Raw genomic sequence first — 23,229 nt, 5'->3', positions numbered from 1 at the left:
TGGTTCAGGGTCAGGGTATGAGGTCATCGGCCTGGGTTGTCATGGTAACCCCTGTCACCCAGCAGAAGGCCATCAAACTCTCTTGTAATGTATAGTGGATACATCAGAGTATATTAAAGGAGGGAGACAAGAGAATTCTATTGTGAAAATCTTTATGCTGATGACCACGCTGCAGTCTGTTGCTCAGGTTAGACTCTCCATAAATCCTGGAGTCATGAACAGACCCAGACCACGTGGCCTCCACATTAGAAATGATGTATGCAGCATCACATATGATCTGGACAGTGCAGAGAATGACAGATGTTGAACTATGATGCAGTCTTTAACATTTAGAAACAGTAGTCAGTCTACCTGTAGCCTACCTGCACATTTATGCTGTGAATGGACTTCCTGTTCATGATGTGAGGGAGCTGTGATGGGGATGTGTGTGCATCTATGCAGCCAATCACACTGGGAAATCCTAAAAGAAATTAAAATGACTGATCCCAGTCTGAGGCTGCAGCACAATGTCATTAACAGAATATGATTTAAAATGAATTTAACAGATCTCTGCATCATTCACCTGCAATCCTGTGGAACTCCTCTTGATGTTCTGACAGGTTTATGTCCACAATGATGAGTAAAAGTCGTTTCAGAGCCAGGAAAACTTTTCTGACTGTCCTCCATACAGTTGTCTTACTGTAGTGCTCTGCATCTTATAAAAACTTATATAAAAACTTTCATTTGCAAAGAACCGCAGCGCAACACACAATATCTGCTGGATGTGAGAGCATGACTGGCTGGTAATGTAAATGTAAGGACGGATTAGGTTGTTTATGTAGATTATGGACTTGAAACGATTATGAAACGGTACCGCTCAAAGCGATAATTGTCCGGAAATGCGAGAACATTTATGCTCGGTCTGATAACAATCTACCGACGAATATTTAATTATCTGTGCAGTAATGCTGCTCCTTTATCCACTGGATCGTTAATAAAAGCTGTTCTACGCCAAAACTCGCTCGCTTACTGACTGAATGAATGAGGAAATGAAACAGCGTGTGGCTGAAAGAGGGCGGAGACAGAGAGAAACTGGAGGTTTTCTCAGGTAAACCTGCTGGAGACCAGGTTAGAGTCATAGAGTCTGTTACTGCGGTAACTGACTGAGAGTTGAAGTTACCCCTCTTTGTGAAACAGGCTAGAGTTACCCCTCTGTCTCAGGGTTCAGTTACCTCGCTTCGTGAAACGGAAAACTCTGAGTTTCCCTCATTTCCGGGTTAAGAAACTCAGAGTTTTCAGTGAACCTGCTTTGTGAAACAGGCCCCTGGGTTTGAATGCATGTTCAGTGTATCTAGCAGTTAAAAACCATGCTTCAAAGGCTAAGTTATGTTATAGCTTTCATTTAATCGTTTGATAAATAATTTTGGATAAATATAAATGACACAAATGGATGTATGAAAAGTTTATTGAGAAATAATAATGTAAATTTAATTTCTGTTTTCTTCGAAGCACACACACACACACACACACACACTAACTCCTATATGCCTACCTGCCAATGTCTCCTGCCAGCGTATTCCATCTTCACCTGTAATGTGCAGCCTTTTTCGTCATTAAAGTCATCTTGGAAGTATCTCTCTGCCTCCTGCTCTCTGACCGGAGCCCCCGTCTTTAAAGGCGCTATCACTATGTACTCCAGAGTGTCTCACTCTATCACATGTTTTCTCCAGCCTGGCACTTCTTACACAAGCTGTAGGGCAGTGATCACTTACTCCCATCTCAAAAACTCCACTGCTTACAATTTTGTTAACTTTGTTTGTAAACACAAGGTCGAGCAAAGTAGATTTTGAACTGTCTTTTAGATTGGGTCTGGTGGGCTCAGTTATGATTTGAGTTAAGTTCAGATTAAAGAAGCATTCCTTTAATTTATCTGATGTGTTGTTTAACCAGTTCAAATTAAAATCACCCAGAACAAGCATTTCAGAATCCTCATACATTGCAGTTAACTTTGCTAGTGAATCTATCGACTCTGAATCAGCAGATGGGGGTCTATAAATACCTGTTACCACCAGAGGAGATGGCTCCTGCTGGATTTGCAGGGCAATAAATTCAAAACATTTAGGCCTGGTGACTGAATCTAAAACAGACACTAAAACATGACCACAAACCAGAACCTCCCTGACCTGGAATGCAGCCGACGCTTTCAAATGTTTGTCTGAAGTTACGTAAAACTTAAAACTCCCAAAAATCTTAAAAATTCATGACTGACAAGGCGATGGAGCAGAAAGAAATGTGGATTTTGAATATTCTTCAGCAGTGTTTAACCTTTTTTTTTTACATCTTTAAAGGGGACAACAGGTCTAATAAAACCCGTTTTCAGGTTTCTGTCCATTTGAATTTGCCAGCTGCTGACAGATTTACCACCGATGATGATTCGTCTGACAGTAAATGACTCACTAATGCTCGTTCACACGCAATCAAGGCTCTGTCCTCGCCTTTAAACGTGTCTGTTTGCTTGTCTTGGTGACGAACTTGAAAAGTGAACCAGAAGATCCCCCGAGGGAAGAAACCCAGCCTTCATTTGAGGCCGTGTTTGGGCCGTGGACCACTGTTTGGCCAACCACAGCCTTCTCCCCTCTTCTTCTATGGTTTCTTGCAGATGTTGAAGCAGCTGCAGGTATGTGACACCAGAGTGGAGCTGAATTAACAATCAGACGCCTGCTAAGGCGCCCAAATGTAAACCTTGAACCTCAGAGCCGCCACACCTTTAACCCTCCTGTCGTCCTGCAGGTCAAACTGACCCGTTTTACACTTTGAAAATGTGGGGAAAAATACATTTTCACAGTGAAAACTTCTGCATTTTCAACATTTTTGGGAACCTTTTGAACATTTTTTGGTGGGAAGAAAAAGAAATGTTAAAAATGTTTCTTTAAGAACATTCAGAAAAAAATCAACCAAAATCCAGCGAATTTCTGAATGTTCTTAACCCTCCTGTTGTCCTCATTTACAGGCACCAAAAAATATAGTTTCCTTGTCTGAAAAAAATCCAAACTTTCAGGAAAAAAAAATTGCCCAACTTTCTGAAAATTTGCAAAACCTTCAGGAAGAAAATTCCAATAATTCCTTAAAAGTTTCCCTTAAAAGTTTTATTTACAAAAAAAAAATCCCCCAAATTTGGCAAGAAAATTCTTATAAATATTTTCAAAAAGTGAGTAAGTTGCACTTTTCTGTCACAAGATGGCTCCATCGACCACAATATCGTTCCTATTTGCCAACCTGGGTTTGAATGCATGTTCAGTGTATCGAGCAGTTAAAAACCATGCTTCAAAGGCTAAGTTATGTTGTAGCTTTTATTTCATCGTTTGATAAATAATTTTGGATAAATATAAATGACACAAATGGATGTATGAAAAGTCTATTGAGAAATGATAATGTAAAAAGTAAAAAGTAAAAATCTTCTTAAAAAATCCTAAAAATATCTAAAATGATTCCATGTTTATCAGCAACACTTCTGATATTCTAAAAATTTAAAAATCAACAAAAATCCAACACAATTCACTAGATTTTGGTTGATTTTTTTTGTAAATGTTCTGAAGAAACTCTTTTTAAACATTTCTTTTTTTCCACCAAAAAATGCTCAAAGATTTCCCAATAATGTAGAAAATGTGGACATCAGAAGTTTTACCATGAAAATATATATTTTTTCCCACATTTTCAAACTTTAAACGACAATTATGACCCGCAGGACGACACGAAGTTTTACTGACATAAATGTAATCCCTTTTAGATGTTTTTAGGATTTTTGTTTTGGAAGATTTTTATTCATTTTTTGAAAATATTTACTTTTTATTGCCAAATTTGGGGATTTCTTTTTTTAAAATAGAGGAAACTTTTAAGGATTTTTGGCATTTTCTTCCTGAAGATTTTTCAATTTTTTATAAATTTGGGGGAATTTTTTTTCAGAATGTTCATAAAGAAAATATTAGAAGTTGTAATCACTTTAGATATTTCTAGAATTTGTTTTAGAAGATTTTTATTTTTTTTTAAATATTTGCAAGTCTTTTCTCACCAAATTGGGAGATTTTTGGAAGGGAAACTTTCAAGGAATTATTGGAATTTTCTTCCTGAAGGTTTTGCAAGTTTTCAGAAATTTTAGGGAATTTTTTTGCTGGATTTCTGGATTTTTTTCAGGAAAGGAAGCAATATTTTTTGGTGCCTGTAAATGAGGACAACAGGAGGGTTAATACGATTTGTGTATCAGATGCTAACAGATGCTAATGCTGTGTCTAAATAAAGATAGACTTCCTAGTATAAGCTGCTAAATGCTAATCAATGCTAACTGTTCACATAAATTGCAAATTGTATGACATGGATGCAGGCAAACAGATGAAAATGGTTTTAAAAAATAGTGTCCTTTGTGCTGCAGCTGTTGTTTCTGAGGAGTGAACTTGACCTGCAGCTGCTCGGTGTCATCCTGAAACAAAGAGACACCATCAGGCTGCAGGTCGAACAGGAAAATAGGATCATTCAGAAGTATGAGGACAAGATGCAAAACAGGACAGGACCATCCTCACCACGCCTTCATCCCTGGAGCTGCTGCATTTTTCATCAGTTGCCCCTCTACGTAAGATCTATGTCTAACCTGATCACTCTATGTATTAACACTTGTAATTTAATTCTAAGTTCTAGGTCTCAAAATATCTAAGTCTCACCAGTGAAACATCAAAGAATCCAGGAGCCAAATCTCCAGATGCCAAGAAGAAAAGTGTTTATTTGGTACAGCTCAAAAACAAACACTTGACAATGACAACTGAACCCTTTATACCTTCTGAGCAGAGGTCAGTTCACGCCCTTAACCCAGCCCTCTTTTTGCCACTGCCAGCTGCCAGTATTGCACAATCAAGTCAAAGAGATGATGTTAAAGCGAATCTTACTCCCTAATAATTTTTAATTAAAAACTCGTGGCTGACCGGCACCTCTCCCAGTGGGAGACAGCCTCCCCCAGGTTTCTCACACGAACACCTGCACCTTTATCTCCTAACAATAACTGGATCGATGTTGGCAGTTCTCCCAGAGGGAACAGGCTACCTGTGAGCCAGATACACACACAGACATAGATTTATTACAGCAGTGGATTAATTTTTACCCAACAAGGATGCATTTATAGCCTTGAAGTCTGAAACGTGTGATCTCTGAAGAGCTGAGAGAGAGTGTCTGCAGCCTGTTTTACCTGCACAGGTGTGTTTCAGGTGTCCACAGGATTCTTTACTCCGCTCAGGTAAAACTGCAAATGAAAAATTAAAAAAATAAACTGCAGCAGGATTTATTTTAGTCAGTTTACAGGGAAAAAATCCAACATTTTCTGCTTTTTATTTGACAGGAGACTGAATATTTTCACTTTTAGCTCCAAAATCTGCAGATGTTATTTTATCAGAGGCTTTATTCTGGGTTTTTCTGCTGTCGAGTTTCTGCAAGAGCTGAAATAATAGTCAGATATTTATATTTTATGAATATTTTCTGAGCTGGTTTCAGGTTTTCACACATATTTGCTGCTTGTCCGTGTCTTACATAACTATAAACTGAATAGTTTTGTGTTTTAGTCTGTTAATGGGGCAAAAATATAGATTTAAATGTGCAATTTTAGTATTTTACGGAATTTTAAAGAAGCCTGTGAATGCATTTTCTCTCTGATTTAACTGCTTTATAGTCATTTCTGATTATTTTTCAGATTTTCTGTGTCATTTATGACAGTAAACTGAATATTTGTTGTGTTTTCAGACATTTAAACATGTAACGTTCATTTTCTAATATTTTTTAGGCGACTCTAAAGCAGCATTTCTTTACTTTTTTAAACAACAGACTCAATATTTTCACTTTTAGCTACAGAAAGCTGTACATTTTATGTCATAATATTTAATGAAGTGTTTTTCTGCTGTTGAGTTGCTGCAGAAGCTGAAATAATTCATCAAATGATGGTATTTTATTAATTTTTATTGTTTTTCTGAGCTGTTTTCAGCTTTGTTTGTTTGTTTTGCTGGTTTTATTCCATGACAGAAAATTTAACATTTTCCTGTTTTTGACTGTTGATGATGAAAAACTAAATTACTAAATTAACTAAACTTAAATATGTGATTTTTACATTTTCCCGTGCTTTATAGGAGACTCTGAATGCATCGTTTTCCTACTTTTATAGAAGCTGAAAAAAATAGTTATTTAAATGTTATTATTGCAGGCATGTTATTTGGTCGCGGATCCGCGAAAATTCGCGTATCGAGGTATCAATTTTGAGACCCAACGTGAATCGCCCAAATTCGATGAGAAAAAAAATACAGGGTGTAAGGGGTATAGGGTTGGATCGCACGTAGTTGTCAACAGTGCGCTGGCAAAAGCACGAGTTGGAAACAACGACTGGAGAGCATTATCGAAAGTTAGATGTAGCTGGGAAAGCGAGGTGCATGGTGTGCGACGATGAGACAAAATACAGCGACAGAGGATGCCAAGCGCTGATAGACCACATGAAAACGAAAAATCATGCCAGGAAATTGTACGAAAAGCGCTCTAACCACCAAATGCCCAGCAATTTTTTCACCTGGCGGAGGGAAGAGACGCGACAACAGGACCAAACATACGGGATCAGTAGTGTGTACTTGCAACCATAGACATAATAAAGAGTAGACGCCGCTCGGGATGCTGCGCAGAGAGAAATACGGTCACCCGCTCCACTCAGCGCTGTTTGACAGCGCATTGAATCCATCTTAACTCTGAATATTAAACTGATTTTCACGCGTTTTTATTTTTATTTTTTGCTGCAAATGTCATACATGTAGCTATGATACAGGACAAATGGTTCGGCGTATTTTAATATTCATAGCGGGATTAACAGTAATAGAATATTCTGATATTAAGCTCGACTGTAGACAGGTATTTTGCAAACACTGTAAACACACACACACTAATATATGTTAGAGAAGCAGATAATGGCAGTAAAGTCAATTATTTTAATAATTTGAAGAGACAATATATGATTATAATTCATACATATATATTAAAAAAGATATGTCAGAAAATGATTATATATATATATATATATATATATATATATATATATATAGTTTTATATAGAAATGTGTTCATTAGTCAGTATTTTGTTTATATACAGTGCCTTGTGAAAGTATTCGGCCTCCTTGAACTTTTCAACCTTTCGCCACATTTCAGGCTTCAAACATAAAGATATAAAATTTTAATTTTTTGTCAAGAATCAACAACAATTGGGACACAATCGTGAAGTGGAACAAAATTTATTGGATATTTTATACCTTTTTAACAAATAAAAACCTGAAAAGTGGGGCGTGCAATATTATTCGGCCCCCTTGCATTAATACTTTGTAGCGCCACCTTTTGCTGCAATTACAGCTGCAAGTTGCTTGGGGTATGTCTCTATCAGTTTTGCACATCCAGAGACTGAAATTCTTGCCCATTCTTCCTTGCAAAACAGCTGGAGCTCAGTGAGGTTGGATGGAGAGCGTTTGTGAACAGCAGTCTTCAGCTCTGCCCACAGATTCTCGATTGGATTCAGGTCTGGACTTTGACTTGGCCATTCTAACACCTGGATACGTTTATTTGTGAACCATTCCATTGTAGATTTGGCTTTATGTTTTGGATCATTGTCCTGTTGGAAGATAAATCTCCGTCCCAGTCTCAGGTCTTTTGCAGACTCCAACAGGTTTTCTTCCAGAATGCTCCTGTATTTGGCTCCATTCATCTTCCCATCAATTTTAACCATCTTCCCTGTCCCTGCTGAAGAAAAGCAGGAACAAACCATGAGGCTGCCACCACCATGTTTGACAGTGGGGATGGTGTGTTCAGGGTGATGAGTTGTGTTGCTTTTACGCCAAACATATCGTTTTGCATTGTGGCCAAAAAGTTGGATTTTGGTTTCATCTGACCAGAGCACCTTCTTCCACATGTTTGCTGTGTCTCCCAGGTGGCTTGTGGCAAACTTCAAACCAGACTTTTTATGGATATCTTTGAGAAATGGCTTTCTTCTTGCCACTCTTCCATAAAGGCCAGATTTGTGCAGTGTACGACTGATTGTTGTCCTATGGACAGACTCTCCCACCTCAGCTGTAGATCTCTGCAGTTCATCCAGAGTGATCATGGGCCTCTTGGCTGCATCTCTGATCAGTCTTCTCCTTGTTCCAGGTGAAAGTTTAGAGGGACGGCCGGGTCTTGGTAGATTTGCAGTGGTCTGATACTCCTTCCATTTCAATATGATTGCTTGCACAGTGCTCCTTGAGATGTTTAAAGCTTGGGAAATCTTTTTGTATCCAAATCCAGCTTTAAACTTCTCCACAACAGTATCTGGGACCTGCCTGGTGTGTTCCTTGGTCTTCATGATGCTCTCTGCAGTTTAAACAGAACCCTGAGACTATCACAGAGCAGGTGCATTTATACGGAGACTTGATTACACACAGGTGGATTCTATTTATCATCATCAGTCATTTAGGACAACATTGGATCATTCAGAGATCCTCACTGAACTTCTGGAGTGAGTTTGCTGCACTGAAAGTAAAGGGGCCGAATAATATTGCACGCCCCACTTTTCAGTTTTTTATTTGTTAAAAAAGTATAAAATATCCAATAAATTTCATTCCACTTCACGATTGTGTCCCAATTGTTGTTGATTCTTGACAAAAATTAAAATTTTATATCTTTATGTTTGAAGCCTGAAATGTGGCGAAAGGTTGAAAAGTTCAAGGGGGCCGAATACTTTCACAAGGCACTATATGTATTTATAGCGTAATCATATATTGTCTCTTCAAATGATTAAAATAATTGACTTTACTGCCATTATCTGCTTCTCTAACATATATTAGTGTGTGTGTGTTTACAGTGTTTGCAAAATACCTGTCTACAGTCGAGCTTAATATCAGAATATTCTATGACCTATTATTATTATAATCTATTATTCCCGCTATGAATATTAAAATACGCCGAACCATTTGTCCTGTATCATAGCTACATGTACACTCTAACAAATAAAATGTTGGATTTATTGAAAATGTTAAGGCAATCTTTTGCACATAACTCTGTCAATTATATGTAAAGCAATATTGTCGTTATCTGCAATTTTAACACTCTTGTATATCAGAAGTGAAATTGTTAATTAAATCCAACAGCTTTGTGTGACTTACACTATTTAACTGCATTAATTAGAATGTAATACCACCTTGTTCATTTTATTGACAGAAATAGCTTGGATTTAGCCACAAATATTAATTTGGGTTAATTGTACTATTTAAAAATTGTACTTTGGATTTAACGAAAACTTCTAATTAGCATTTAATTAATAGTAATACTTATGTGTATTGCTTTTTTCATATTTATATGTAATCAAAACTAGTATAAAAAGTAGATAAAGGTTCTTGAGCAGGCATCTGTCCTCTGTACCTCGGCGAAATGTCCTATACCTCCCAACCAAGAGGCTTCACTGACAAAACCTCTTGAATAGGAGGGGTAGGATGTTTCGCCTCAGTAGGACAGATGCCTGCTCAAGAACCTTTGTCTACAACAGAAAACCCCCGTATGACAGAGCGTACACAGTATAAAAAGAAATTTAAAAAGTTTAACTTCCAACAACAGCTTTATTTGAAAAGCTTTAAATGCTGCAATATTTAAACATGGCACTGTGTTGACCAACTGACCATTAATATTGAAATAAGTGAAAAGCAAAGGAATAAAAGCTGAGCTGCCTTTTAAAAAAGACCTCGCAGAGTACTAATGTGGAGGAAACTCAGGACTTTGACTTTAGGCGTCACAATAGTTGCTCATAAATTACATACATGAACAATTATTCCAGATTCAATCTTTTTTTATAAATTCAATATTTCAGCTTTTGTTCCAATACTTTTGAACTCTTACAAAAAATGACAGGCCATTTTGGAGCTGTATGAACACTTCCTCTGATGTATACAAACTTTCAGTAATTTATGGACCGAACTACTTTTTATGAAACATCTTTCCTTTAATTTTAAAATTGTCTGTGTTATTAAAAAAAAGTGTCCCTATGCACACCCTTACATCTGAAACGATTTGTATAATTTTCAAAAAACAAAACTTGCAGATTACACAAGGTTACAAATGAAAACATTTGAAGTTTTTTGATTTATCAAAGTAAAATTTCTCAAACTGTTTGAGAGCAAAAATGTCTTTATAAGTGTTAAGTACTTCCTAAATGAAAAAAACTGCAATATATTCAAGAACTGTTTTAAATGAAATTTAGTGAACAATGACTATGAAATGCTCTACAATTCCTGTTTATACTGTTACACCAAGTAAACAATAATGAATTATGCTATTAGGTCTATTCAAAGATGTAGTCTTAATAATCCCCCCCCCACATTTTTAGCATCCAAATCCATGAGTACTTTCTGGAAGAACTCAAATGTGTAGTGAAGTAGCTTTGGGTAGCTCACATTTAAGCAGTAAATTAGTCCAAACAAAAGAGCACACCCTGTTGCCACATCTCCAGGATCCTGCAGAACGGTGCATCTTTCAGTGATGATGCCGACACCGTCCAGGCTGTCATCAGGCTGTGCTCCTTCATGGATGACTCTGTAAACGCTCAGGTCAATCTGCTCGAGTTCCATCACACTGACATCCTGAAAGGAACATAAAAGTATATTGAACTTCTACAACTACTACTTTCCATCACTTGTCTTCCAAAAAAATAAAAATAAAAATTCCTTTCATTTTATTTTATTTAATTTGTGAATGTGATAAAACAAGTTTTCAATATTTTATTGAGCTAGTAATTATCACACACATAACCTGCATTTCTTCTTTGATTAAAGTTGATCATCTTAACATTAAGTTAATTAACATTAATTAACTTTTTGACAGTTTTGGTTTTGTCTGTTTAGGCCCAGTAACTATGACAACAAAAATCTGCATTTTCACAGATTGCATATGTAGTTACCTAAATTCACTTTTTTGCAACACTGTCAATTTCAAACAGTATGTATGTTTCAGGCCTTTGCTCGACTTTACCTCAAATTGCACCCTGTTTTATGACCCCAGCAGCTTTACACATTTCATTTTGTTTGTGCCACATTCCAAGCTGTGCTATATAACAGCGGCGACAAAGCTTTTTGAATATTAGCAAGGCATCAGTCTCAAACATAAACCAAATGCACTGCTCCTATACCATCTGTAGTACAAATCAGCATTTCGAAAGAACCAAACACATTTCAATTGCTATGTGTAACTGTAGTCTTTGTCCCATTTCAAAACAACTAAGCGCATCCAATAAAAAAATGGACTTAGATAAGACCCACGTGACTTAGGCAATGTCTTATCTAAAACAAGTGTCCATGTTTGGAATTTATGTTTATTCATACACGTTTTGAACCAGTGAAGCCCTCCCGTCCTATTGTGTTTTAATATAATGGATAGGTTTTATTATGGTTACTAAGTGAAATTTTATGTGGCTTAAAAATAAAACTTACCAGATACTCTTTGATGAGGTTTTCTGGATTCTCGTTTAGGTACACCATCACTGCTTTCAGGATGCATTCACGCTTCACTTCTACGCGGGAACTCTAATGATAAAACACAAAGACTTGTTTGATTTTTTTTTAATTTATTTTTTTCTGAAGAAAATGGCAGAATGCTCAAAAAGATCGCCACAGTTAAGTGCAAGAGTAGGTATTAGTTGGTGTGCTCTAGTTTCAAAGTCCACAGATGCAGAAAAACGAGGACGCCGAGGCACCCTGATCTTACGCTGGTGAAATTTATTGGTATACTTGCTTGAAGACTCCCTGCAGTTAAAAAGCGTTGGTAAATTTGCCCTTTGCATATTCAAAGTGCGTCAGCTTCCGTTTTTTTTTTTTTTGGTTTTGAGATAGTTATTAAAGTCTATTTTAACAATGTTTCTGTCCAAACTGATTTCCATTTTTCCTTGGCCATTTGGAACAACTTTTCACCATCAGTTACTTCAAATTACAATTAAATGCACAATATACTTTTCCCCCCACAAATGTCTGCCTTTGCAACACACTGCAGGACAAAACAAATTTTATTCTACTTATTAGCAAAATCAGGTAAAGGGCTTACTGAGGCCAGATCAAGGCCACAAGACCAGAACCAGAATAACCAAAGCCAGGACTATAGCCAAGCCTGCATCCAACCTGCTCAAGTTGTTTCAATAAGCAGTCACACCAAACTAACATGGTAACAGAATACCTGGCCAATGGCAGACATCACTGAGTTGATCCGCCGTCCTGTTTCCCCTCCTTTTTTCCGTAAAGCAGGGGCGATTCTAGGATCAGAGGTTTAGGGGTGCTGAGCACCCAGAGGTGCCCGGCCAGGCAAGATAAATTTCACTGTTTTGTACATTTTAATGCAATTTCATTCCCACATTTGTCAAAGAAAAGCAACACTTTTTGAAAAAGCTGTGTGACTAAACCATGCAATCTGATAAAGGATATTTAAATGCTGAGTCACAGCAAAGGAGGAATGCTCTGGAATCTTAAAAGAAACATATCACAACCCTAATTTCTGGGAAAAGTGAATAATTTAGATGCAGCAGCTCCTTAACATACACATAAACAGCATGTATGTTTGTGGAGTAAACCAGCCCCCTATACTGAGCACCAAAAACACCAAATATGGACCTTGGACTTAATTTTTGACTTTTATTTGAAAAGCGATGCACAGCATTTCTTTCCCTGGTCTGCTCTCTCTCATCTCCCAGAGTCTCTTCCTGTTCTTCTCCTCCTTGTATGGTGAAATCAAGCAAATAGTGAAGCATATAGATAATTAGGAAAATGTAATGAAGATGTCCTGTTTAGAATGAAGTCCACTGATATCTGTTAAGTGTGCTTCTGGAAAGCATTTAATGTGGGGAGAACACATGACCTCCATGACATATATGTAAAATCATATTGTGAATGGATGTTTTTCTTTGTCATCTTAACAGGTGCTGTTGTGCATGCCTCTATTCTCTTTGTTTTCTTACCTGGTTCTTCCTGACCTTGTGCAGTCTCCTCTCCCCCTTTTTCATCTCTCCCTCTTTGGACTGACAATCATACACAAATAGATTGCATTCAACTAGATGAAAAATTACATAAATATGAAAAAATACCAATAAGAATACAAATAAATAACATCCTCTCTCTCTCTTTGTACTGTCAACCTAAAGGTAAATAACCAAACAATGTGTTTTATATCTGATAACAGATATAAACACTGATACATTGATCCAACTTACAACATTACTCATGATAGATAAACTATTTGATCTTACACTCTTACCTGAACCTGGCTCTTTTTTAAAGAGAAAAATCAATCTTATGTCCATGATGAGGCTGTCTGTCTACACACACACACACACACACACACACACACACACACACACACACACACACACACATAATGGGCATCCGGTCAGTTAGCTAGTCAGTAGCACCTTGGCTTTAATATTAACACATGCACTGACACAACAGCTTGCTTGTCTCAGTCCAGTTCAAACAGACACTGACCACCTGTAATGTTTGCTAGCTAGAAAAAAACGTCAGCTAACTCCTACCTAACAACATAAACAGTGACCTTTGATTAAATGCAGCAAAAACGAGGACTTGTAATGATAATAATGTGTTGGTATTGAGTGGTAGAAGTTAAGAATTGTGCTACGTATCCTGATTTAAACCAGGTACTTGCACTGCTACGGAACATATGCTTCTATGTAGTGATGTTATGGTCGAGCCAGTTTGCTCGACACAGTGCCAAGCTTTTTTGAAGCCAAAGTGTTCCAAGACGGTGTTTCGATCCCTGCTTCAGCACGCCCACAATCACGTGACTATCAAGAACGAGGCCTCGTTACGTCACATCGCGTGTCGCGGTGCTTCGAGCGAACTTTGAAGGGGTTGGGCATTTCAATCTGTCCAGGTCTTAAAAGGCAAAGGGGTCTGATTCACTCCTCAAATTGTGGGTTTTTGAGAGGAGGAGATCACGCTAGTGCATTTGCCATTTGTCATTTTGAGAGAAGTTAAGGAGAGTATACATTTAGTTAGAATTTAGTTTAGATATATCTAGTTGCATTTCATACATTAAATAACACACAGATACATACGCATAGATTCACTCATACACAACACACATTCATTCATAGAAACACACTACACATATATGCACACAAACATACATATATAACGTTTTAAAACATTTATTGCAAGTACATAGCAGTGTGAGACAAGCAGTCCTGAGGCTTTTTCATTTTTTTCCACTTGGATGCAGTTCTGACACAGGACCAGCAGATGTCACTCTTCTGATTGTGTCAAATGCTTCGAAGCAATGTGTCATTCTTGAAGCAGATGTGTCAAAGTGGTTCACTGCTTCATGAAGCTTCGATTTCACCATCACTACTTCTGTGGGAGGCAGCGCTTAGCTCTGCAGGTAGAGGCTCAGAGCCCAAGTTGGGCGGGATCAAACCATTTTTGAGACAAGATAGGGGGAGAGGAGTGCTGTATTTTTGTTGTTAAAACATTACGTATCAACCAAGTACTGTATGATTTTTACACTTTTCTGGTTTGTTAAAAAAAAGGCCATGCAATACAAAAAAAAATTCTCAAACTTTAGGGGTGCTGGGATTCAATTTAGGGGTGCTTGAGCACCCCCCAAAATGGGCTAGAAACGCCTATGCCGTAAAGTCTTTATCAACTTGTCTGAGTATTGGTCGAGACTGCTCATGAATGTGGAGAGCAGTGGAATGGTGGTGATTCGGGTGAACTCTGCATTTACCTACCAATATAAAAAAAAGAAAAAAAAGAGTGTTTCAAATACTTTTGACAATCCAAAACATGACTAAGACCTAAACCAAAAATTACAAAAGCAAGACCAAACTAAGTCTGAACCAGTATTAAACTGGGATTGAGCCAGGGCTCAACTAGATCTTAACAAAACATAGGGTGCATCAGGACTATAACAGGAATAAATTAAGCCTTAACCAAGAATAAATCTGTAGCTTTTAACATTTCCTCAAAGTAAATTTTCAGTTACAACTTTAAAACCATGACTCAAGCTCAACCCTGCTACTGTGAAGAGGGCGGGCCATCTGCTCTTGAACTCTGCAATGAATGGCCCCTCTTCAATCACCTCTCTTCTTCTCTGTGCAAAAGTCTTGTCCATCTTCGTTTTGATTACTTGATAGTTGTCTTTTTTCTTCACTTCCACAAGCAATGCTTGCCTTTCGTCCTCCAGACTTTCTTTGGTTTCTCCAGGAGGGTATTGTGGTAAAAAGTTTACTTCCGCTTTCCTTGCCTTTTTCACTTTGTTTCGACATTGACTCTCCTCTTGTTCCCTCTTGTGTTGCAGAGTGTTTATTGTCACCTCTGGGCACCCTATGTTTCTCAAAGTTGTACGATAATTGGCCATTTTGTAAGTTAAGCTTACTTTCCAGCCTTCAAATCCTCTCACAGATCGAGACTCTTTGAGACAGGGATACTTCTGTATTAGCGCTTCAGCTCCATCTTCAACATCTGCACTTGAGGGATAAACTTTGTATTTTGCGATTTCTGAGGCCAATCTATCCAATACATCAGATTTGAGTCCCATTGTGTACATAGTCTTGTTGAGCTCTGTCTAACTGGAACTGCACATCAAAACTAAATTCTGGTATTGGAAAGTTTAAAGGCCATTTCTGCAGGCGAAGAGATGAACATGATGCGCTAGAGCCAGGGGAGGAAAGGATGTCAGTGTCCGGCAAGGATGGCGAGCTACCTATCAGTGGTGTCTCTTTAGTGGCAGCAGGTACTGCAGTGGGTGCACAGTCTTGTGTGTAAATAACTTTAATTGTGCTCTTGTCTCTAATGTCCGCGGTTGTGGTTAGGTTCATGTATTCATTGTCAAACTCAACGTCTCTATATTGCAATCTGAAATCTTCAGTCAATCCAAATTGTCTTTGTATCTCTTCTTTTAACATCTCCATGGAACTAGGGATTCCTAAAGGTAGCACCAACTTGGATGAATTGTCCACTCCAAGTATCACCCTTAAAGGAGCAGCCATTCTTCACGCTGAAAAACAAGGCCATTGCATTAATTATCCATACTGATTTACTTTAAAGCAACAGAGTTTCAAACATTGTTGTCAAATATAGTCCAGTTAAGTGATAGTCCTGGAAATTAAATATATTAAAATGTAAACAGAATACACATAATTGACTGGGACTGTACTTTGATGTCAAGTAAGTCATCTATTTCTTTTTTTTTTTCTGAAGTCCCTCTTTTCGCCAATCTCAGTAATCACAGACACCGGGCCCTGAGTTTGACCAAGTAAAGAAGTTTTCTTCTGAGCTTGTGCTTCACATTAGCTTCTAAATCAATCAGGAAGGAAAGGGGCAGGGCCTATTTTTAAATTCAAATAACTGCCTCTTTCCTCATTGTGTAAATGTACAGATTTACACTTTAACAAACATTAAGTTTCTGGGTTATTTCTTGATGACCAAGAGCCAAAAAATTATACAGCCTTTAGTGCATGACAGATTTTTATCACATAATTTTATTTATAAACTTGTTTAAAGTTAATTTTGGTGAAAAATTCAATCATAAAATTAAAACCTGGTGGATTTTATTTTTCCATTTATGTTGCCCCATTATAATATTTCAAGTGGCTTGCAATGTTTGTCATTAACATCCAGTAAAAATAAATAAAAACACTAAAAATATTACCAATGTGGATGTGCCTTTTCAAAGTGACCATCCGGAAGGATCCAACTTGATAGTCACATAGAGGGTATGGGTCGCCCAGCTCTTTCGTGGATACTACAACGATGTCTGTTGTTGTGTGGAGTTGAAAAGCTCTATAGTGCTCTCTGTACCATGAATTTAGTCTTTTTAGAATGAGAAGAGTCTCTTTTTTAACAATGCACAAATGTTGGATTTCAGAAAAATCTGGTAGACCACCACAAAATCCATGCACAACAATCATTCCCTTTTTGTAATAAATGTTGTTCACACAACCACTTGTGACAAGGTTTACTGCAGTCACATCTGGATATTTGTTAGAGATGGTTCTCATAACATTTTCTTTAAGGACATCCAATGGTACTTCTGTCACATGAGTAACATCAACAGGATTTTCATCATCAGGGCAAAGCATTTTATATGCAATCATTAACTGATGTTTATGGGCTAAAGAGCCAGTTATGTTTCTGAAGTTTTTAAAGTTCCTAATAGTCTGTTTAAAAAAACTATGCTTGGCCTCAAATCTCATAGTCCATAATGACACTAGAGGACCGAAACTTTTAATCATTTCAGCATAGTGCTCAATGAAGTGGTGTTTAGGCATCAGTTTTTGATGAGGAAAGAACTGTTGGTAACGCTTTCGGTGGTCTGAGACCTTAGACTCCAAATATGCAACAGATTCAAGACTATGAACAGGAGCAACTTCAAGCTCAACTAGATCCTTTAAGTCTAAAATGACCTGCCAAGCTGGTTCATCAGCGGGAACTTGTGGTCCAACGATAAAGGGAAGTAAGCGAAGAAGACACCAGTTTTCGTGGGCATTACCTCCAAGTGAGCGCCTTTTGTTCTTATTTATAGCTTTTGTTAATACAGTTGGGCGGTTTGTTTTATCTCCGTCCTTATAAGGAAAAGAACGGATACGATCATTCAGTTGTTCAAGAGTGAAATACTTTTTTGCTATGAGTACGTCAATACACTGTGCTAACTCTACAGGAACTATTCCTTCAAAGAAGTCATGGACAATGTCTGGAGGGTAACCAGAAACTACATTGAAATGTGAGAGGTTATCCGTTAAAACACAAGCTTTTCTTACACCCAAATAGTTCACACCTTGGTCTTGAGCAGTCTTGATGTGAAGCTGATGACTTTCCTTTGATCTTCTGTTGAATGCTCCTGTTTTCACTTCATGTGTATTGATATCACAAAGTTGGGCTGTGCAGAAACGACAGAAATAATTAGCTGAGAAACTCTCAACAAATCCTCCAAGTCCATGAGCCCCAAGATTATCAGCGACCACACATTGAACTGTACCCTTGATAAATGAATCAAGGAGGGGAACAAACAGGCCTTGCTGCTCAAGGCAGACTAAATCGCGCAGTAGAGGTTCAAATACTTTTTTGTAGCCAAAAGATTTAATATACTCACTTTTACACAACAAAGCCAAGTAGATTGAAGAAAGAGCTCAGCTACAACCAGGTGGCAAGTTACCCAGTATCCATTAAAAGGTACAAAGTTTATGTTTTTTGCGAGAGGTTCCTAACCGATTACACACCTCAAAATCATCAATATAGAGGCATAAGGAAATTCTTAGCTCTCCACTTGAGAAAAAAATATTGTTCTTGAAATTTTCACTGTCCTGAAAACATAAAAGCAATTGTGAATCTGAATGGACGCTTTTAAAGTTCTCAACTAGCTTGCCGACTATGTCTTTACGCTGAAGTAACTGCTCCAATAACTTCAAAAGTGGAACATAATGATAGGTTTTGTTCGTTTTTCTCTCGAGAACATATTCCTGCTATACATCCCAAAAAAACAAAAGCAGAACAGAAACACAGGAGCCCAAAAAACATTAAAATTCACAGTAAATATGTCACCAATATCCAAAAAATTATGTTTCAGCAGTTTTTAAAACATTACAGCTAGCACAGTGGCAGTGTGCAAGTTTTTACTATGTGTGAAAATTGTGTGCAAGACATAAGTGTTACAGTATTTGGTACCTTTGTAGATGCACAGAACAGAGCACGATGAGCACAGCTTTACACTCCACAGCTTGCAATCAGAAAGACAGAGCAGTGCTTGCAATTTCAGTTTCAAATCTGTGAGAGACACATGGATAAAACAGGAAAAAAATCTCAAACACACCAGCCCTCAACATCAATAAAACTAGCAAAAATACTATTTGAGAAAAAAAATAAACATACACACACACACATATATACAGTGCCTCGTGAAAGTATTCGGCCCCCTTGAACTTTTCAACCTTTCGCCACATTTCAGGCTTCAAACATAAAGATATAAAATTTTAATTTTTTGTCAAGAATCAACAACAAGTGGGACACAAACGTGAAGTGGAACGAAATTTATTGGATATTTTATACTTTTTTAACAAATAAAAAACTGAAAAGTGGGGTGTGCGATATTATTCGGCCCCTTTACTTTCAGTGCAGCAAACTCACTCCAGAAGTTCAGTGAGGATCTCTGAATGATCCAATGTTGTCCTAAATGACTGATGATGATAAATAGAATCCACCTGTGTGTAATCAAGTCTCCGTATAAATGCACCTGCTCTGTGATAGTCTCAGGGTTCTGTTTAAACTGCAGAGAGCATCATGAAGACCAAGGAACACACCAGGCAGGTCCCAGATACTGTTGTGGAGAAGTTTAAAGCTGGATTTGGATACAAAAAGATTTCCCAAGCTTTAAACATCTCAAGGAGCACTGTGCAAGCAATCATATTGAAATGGAAGGAGTATCAGACCACTGCAAATCTACCAAGACCCGGCCGTCCCTCTAAACTTTCACCTCCAACAAGGTGAAGACTGATCAGAGATGCAGCCAAGAGGCCCATGATCACTCTGGATGAACTGCAGAGATCTACAGCTGAGGTGGGAGAGTCTGTCCATAGGACAACAATCAGTCGCACACTGCACAAATCTGGCCTTTATGGAAGAGTGGCAAGAAGAAAGCCATTTCTCAAAGATATCCATAAAAAGTCTCGTTTAAAGTTTGCCACAAGCCACCTGGGAGACACACCAAACATGTGGAAGAAGGTGCTCTGGTCAGATGAAACCAAAATCCAACTTTTTGGCCACAATGCAAAACGATATGTTTGGCGTAAAAGCAACACAACTCATCACCCTGAACACACCATCCCCACTGTCAAACATGGTGGTGGCAGCCTCATGGTTTGGGCCTGCTTTTCTTCAGCAGGGACAGGGAAGATGGTTAAAATTGATGGGAAGATGAATGGAGCCAAATACAGGAGCATTCTGGAAGAAAACCTGTTGGAGTCTGCAAAAGACCTGAGACTGGGATGGAGATTTATCTTCCAACAGGACAATGATCCAAAACATAAAGCCAAATCTACAATGGAATGGTTCACAAATAAACGTATCCAGGTGTTAGAATGGCCAAGTCAAAGTCCAGACCTGAATCCAATCCAGAATCTGTGGGCAGAGCTGAAGACTGCTGTTCACAAACGCTCTCCATCCAACCTCACTGAGCTCCAGCTGTTTTGCAGGAAGAATGGGCAAGAATTTCAGTCTCTGGATGTGCAAAACTGATAGAGACATACCCCAAGCAACTTGCAGCTGTAATTGCAGCAAAAGGTGGCGCTACAAAGTATTAATGCAAGGGGGCCCAATAATATTGCACGCCCCACTTTTCAGGTTTTTATTTGTTAAAAAAGTATAAAATATCCAATAAATTTTGTTCCACTTCACGATTGTGTCCCAATCGTTGTTGATTCTTGACAAAAAATTAAAATTTTATATCTTTATGTTTGAAGCCTGAAATGTGGCGAAAGGTTGAAAAGTTCAAGGAGGCCGAATACTTTCACAAGGCACTGTATATGTATATATATATGTGTGTGTGTGTGTGTGTGTGTGTGTGTGTGTGTTTTTGACAAGTGCAGTATCTTCCAAAATCCCAAACCTTAATTGAGAAGAATTTGCTCTCTCTTTTCAAATCTCTAGTCCCTGTGCATTCTTTGATATTCTCACAATTCTTGAGTGATAACTGAATTTTTTAACACACTTCTAAACTTATTACAGCGCAGAGAATTTCACTATAAAATGTAGCTAACTGCCCATTAACCCTTAAACCCCATGAGCCCGAGCAAACATTTCCAATATTGTCTAATACTATGCATTATTTATGAAAAAATTATCATTTGTGCTGTGTGCCATCTTCATTCACTCTTAACCAGTAACATACTGATATTTAGACATCTGGGCAAATCTTTCAAGTGTTCCCTTTATTATGACAGGTCTGTTCAAATAGACCTTGTGGTTGCAGAGATATACTTTATTTATCATGAGTATGTAATTTTCGAGCAAAGGCCCTGGAAAATAGCCGAGGGCTGAAGACCTGATGTTTGTGGCTGATACGTTTGTGTAGCCCAGGTTCTGCTGTTGAATTTGATGTGCAGCATCATGACATTTTATCATAAATAATGCATGTTATTAGACAATATTTGAAATGTTTGCTTCTCGGGCCCCCAATTTGGGGGCGCTGGGGCTCATAAAACCTGGACTAAAACTAATGCAACATGAAACCATATAACTGTACAGTGACGCTGCCCTTGTCTGGAGAGATTGACTGAGGAAGTGGCCGACAAAAAAAAAAAAGAGGAAAAAAAACAAAACATCAAGCCCCCCCCAGGCTAGCTGTTACCTTTACGTTAGCTCTCTGCTCAAACAAAGCCATTTTCTGACTGTGAAAATATCGAAGGAAACAGAAGTTTTGAACCGCATTCTGACCTGTTCCCTCCCGGCTCCCCTCTCCCTCCTCTCGGCACCGCTCGTCTTCGCGCTCTGATGCCCTGGCTGTTTCGTGCGGTTTGCATAGATTTGCAAACTGCAAATATATAACCAAATAATTTTTACTTCTACGGGTGGATAAACGAATGCTGGGCGCTTCTTAAAAATACTGACTTAATGACGAGGACCCATGATATCTGTCGCTGTCGTCCCCCCCCCCGCCCCCCAGCAAAGGGAGAACGTGACAAGTCAAATTTACTTGCTGCTTGAAAAGGCGGCTTTCAACGGCGATTTCTTGTCGTTGAGCCATAATTTAGATGTTCAGTGACACTTCATGTCAAAATGAATCATTTCTTTCTATATAGGTTGCCATGTAATACCATAAAATGTAATATTCACTTGAACAAAAAATGCAACTTGATGCTAGCAAATGCTTTAACAATACTACACGCGATTTTTTACCAAAATTACACCCTCAATATTATCACAAAGTACAGGTTCAATGTTGTGACATTAATACTCACAAGAAATTACCAAAAACTGCCCGGATGATTGTCGATGAACTCTGTTGTTCTTGACCCCGCTGACAGACCGCATGGCAAAGTGGATAGCGGAGAAACTCAAGTGCGCAGGCTCCCACTTCCCTGACGTGGGTGTGGCTTCCAGGCTACAACCTCCAAATGTTTGAAACATGCGCTTTGGGTTTAATTAAAGCGTTTAGTATGTTCTAAATGTTACAATCACATAACTTTCATTTTTTTTACATTAATTAAATCGAATGGAACATTATTAAGTACACTCCTACAATTAACAATTGTAAATAAATTGAGATAATAAGCATTAATTACATTTTAAAACCCCTGTGTTTCATTTCTTAGAGTGTATGATGTTTGCAGCAAAAAAATAAAAATAAAAATGCATCAAAATCAGTTTAATATTCAGAGTTAAGATGGATTAAATGCGCTGTCAAACAGCGCTGAGTGGAGCGGGTGACCCGACCAAGATGGCGACCCCACCGCTCGTCAGCCCCAATGGACAGTAGCGGTCGATGGGGCGTCTACTCTTTATTATGTCTATGCTTGCAACAACCCAGTGGCATTGCCCCACAAGTTCCTCAACAGAAGAGGCTCACTCCCACGGTCGATCGGAAAGCACACATAGTGATGACTTCATGTGGCTCATTCAAATTTGAATCCAGTATAAATATTTGGTTTCATCACATTAACATGACTTTGTGCTGTTTTTGGGGGGTGCCTAGAAGGTCCCATACAGACATTTTTTTAAGCCTTCATGTTTAAAGAATTCTAGGCGTCAGAGTTCACCAGAATGCACCATTTCAGCCTTTAAATTTCAAAGGTTTCCCAATGACATGCCTGTTATTGATTTTTAGAGTTGGTTTCAGCTTCTCACACGTTTTATTCCATGACAGGTTTTACAGGAGCTCAAACTATTCAGACTCAGGAGTCGATTGACGCCATATGGCGTCAAATTTACAAACTGACACGTCAGCGCAAATAGCAGGAAGACGACAGGTCAACGAGTCTGCCTTTAAACTTGTGTTGAAAGTGTGGATTTGGAACTTTCTACCAGTTATTTTTATGTTTTAGATTGTTAATAAGACAAATTTAGACATTTTAATGCAAGCTTTTTCCTTTCCAATCTTTCATGCAGGACTCTGAATGCACCGTTTCTCTGCTTCTACGGGAAATATTTAGTAAAATAATTTTGTTTTATTAATCATTTGAGTGTT

General features: G+C 38.1%; 1 protein-coding gene across 11 annotated transcripts in view; it reads right to left on the bottom strand.

Moving 5' to 3' along the window:
- The window catches only part of LOC110951151 (carbohydrate sulfotransferase 8-like), a 118,365-nt gene that overhangs the window by 38,758 nt on the left and 56,378 nt on the right, over window positions 1-23,229 (bottom strand). For 3 of the 11 annotated variants that reach the window (XR_007943677.1, XR_007943678.1, XR_007943676.1), the window contains 2 exons: window positions 11,487-13,057; window positions 9,604-10,640 (listed from right to left, as the gene is read on the bottom strand). The exons of 1 other annotated variant lie outside the window; for it this stretch is intronic. The gene's annotated coding sequence lies outside the window, so the exon portion shown is untranslated. Of the gene's footprint in view, window positions 1-4,724; window positions 5,264-9,603; window positions 10,641-11,486; window positions 13,058-13,293; window positions 13,355-14,187; window positions 16,051-17,812; window positions 17,932-18,716; window positions 18,816-23,229 lie in introns of those variants that run through there. 7 more of the 11 variants (XR_007943681.1, XR_007943679.1, XR_007943684.1 and 4 more) reach the window with 7 other exon arrangements.

This window comes from Acanthochromis polyacanthus, chromosome 8, assembly GCF_021347895.1.
Source record: "Acanthochromis polyacanthus isolate Apoly-LR-REF ecotype Palm Island chromosome 8, KAUST_Apoly_ChrSc, whole genome shotgun sequence".
In the NCBI taxonomy this organism is placed as follows: domain Eukaryota; kingdom Metazoa; phylum Chordata; class Actinopteri; family Pomacentridae; genus Acanthochromis; species Acanthochromis polyacanthus.
Note: the sequence above shows the minus strand (reverse complement) of the source record. Positions and strands in the feature narration are given on the sequence as shown.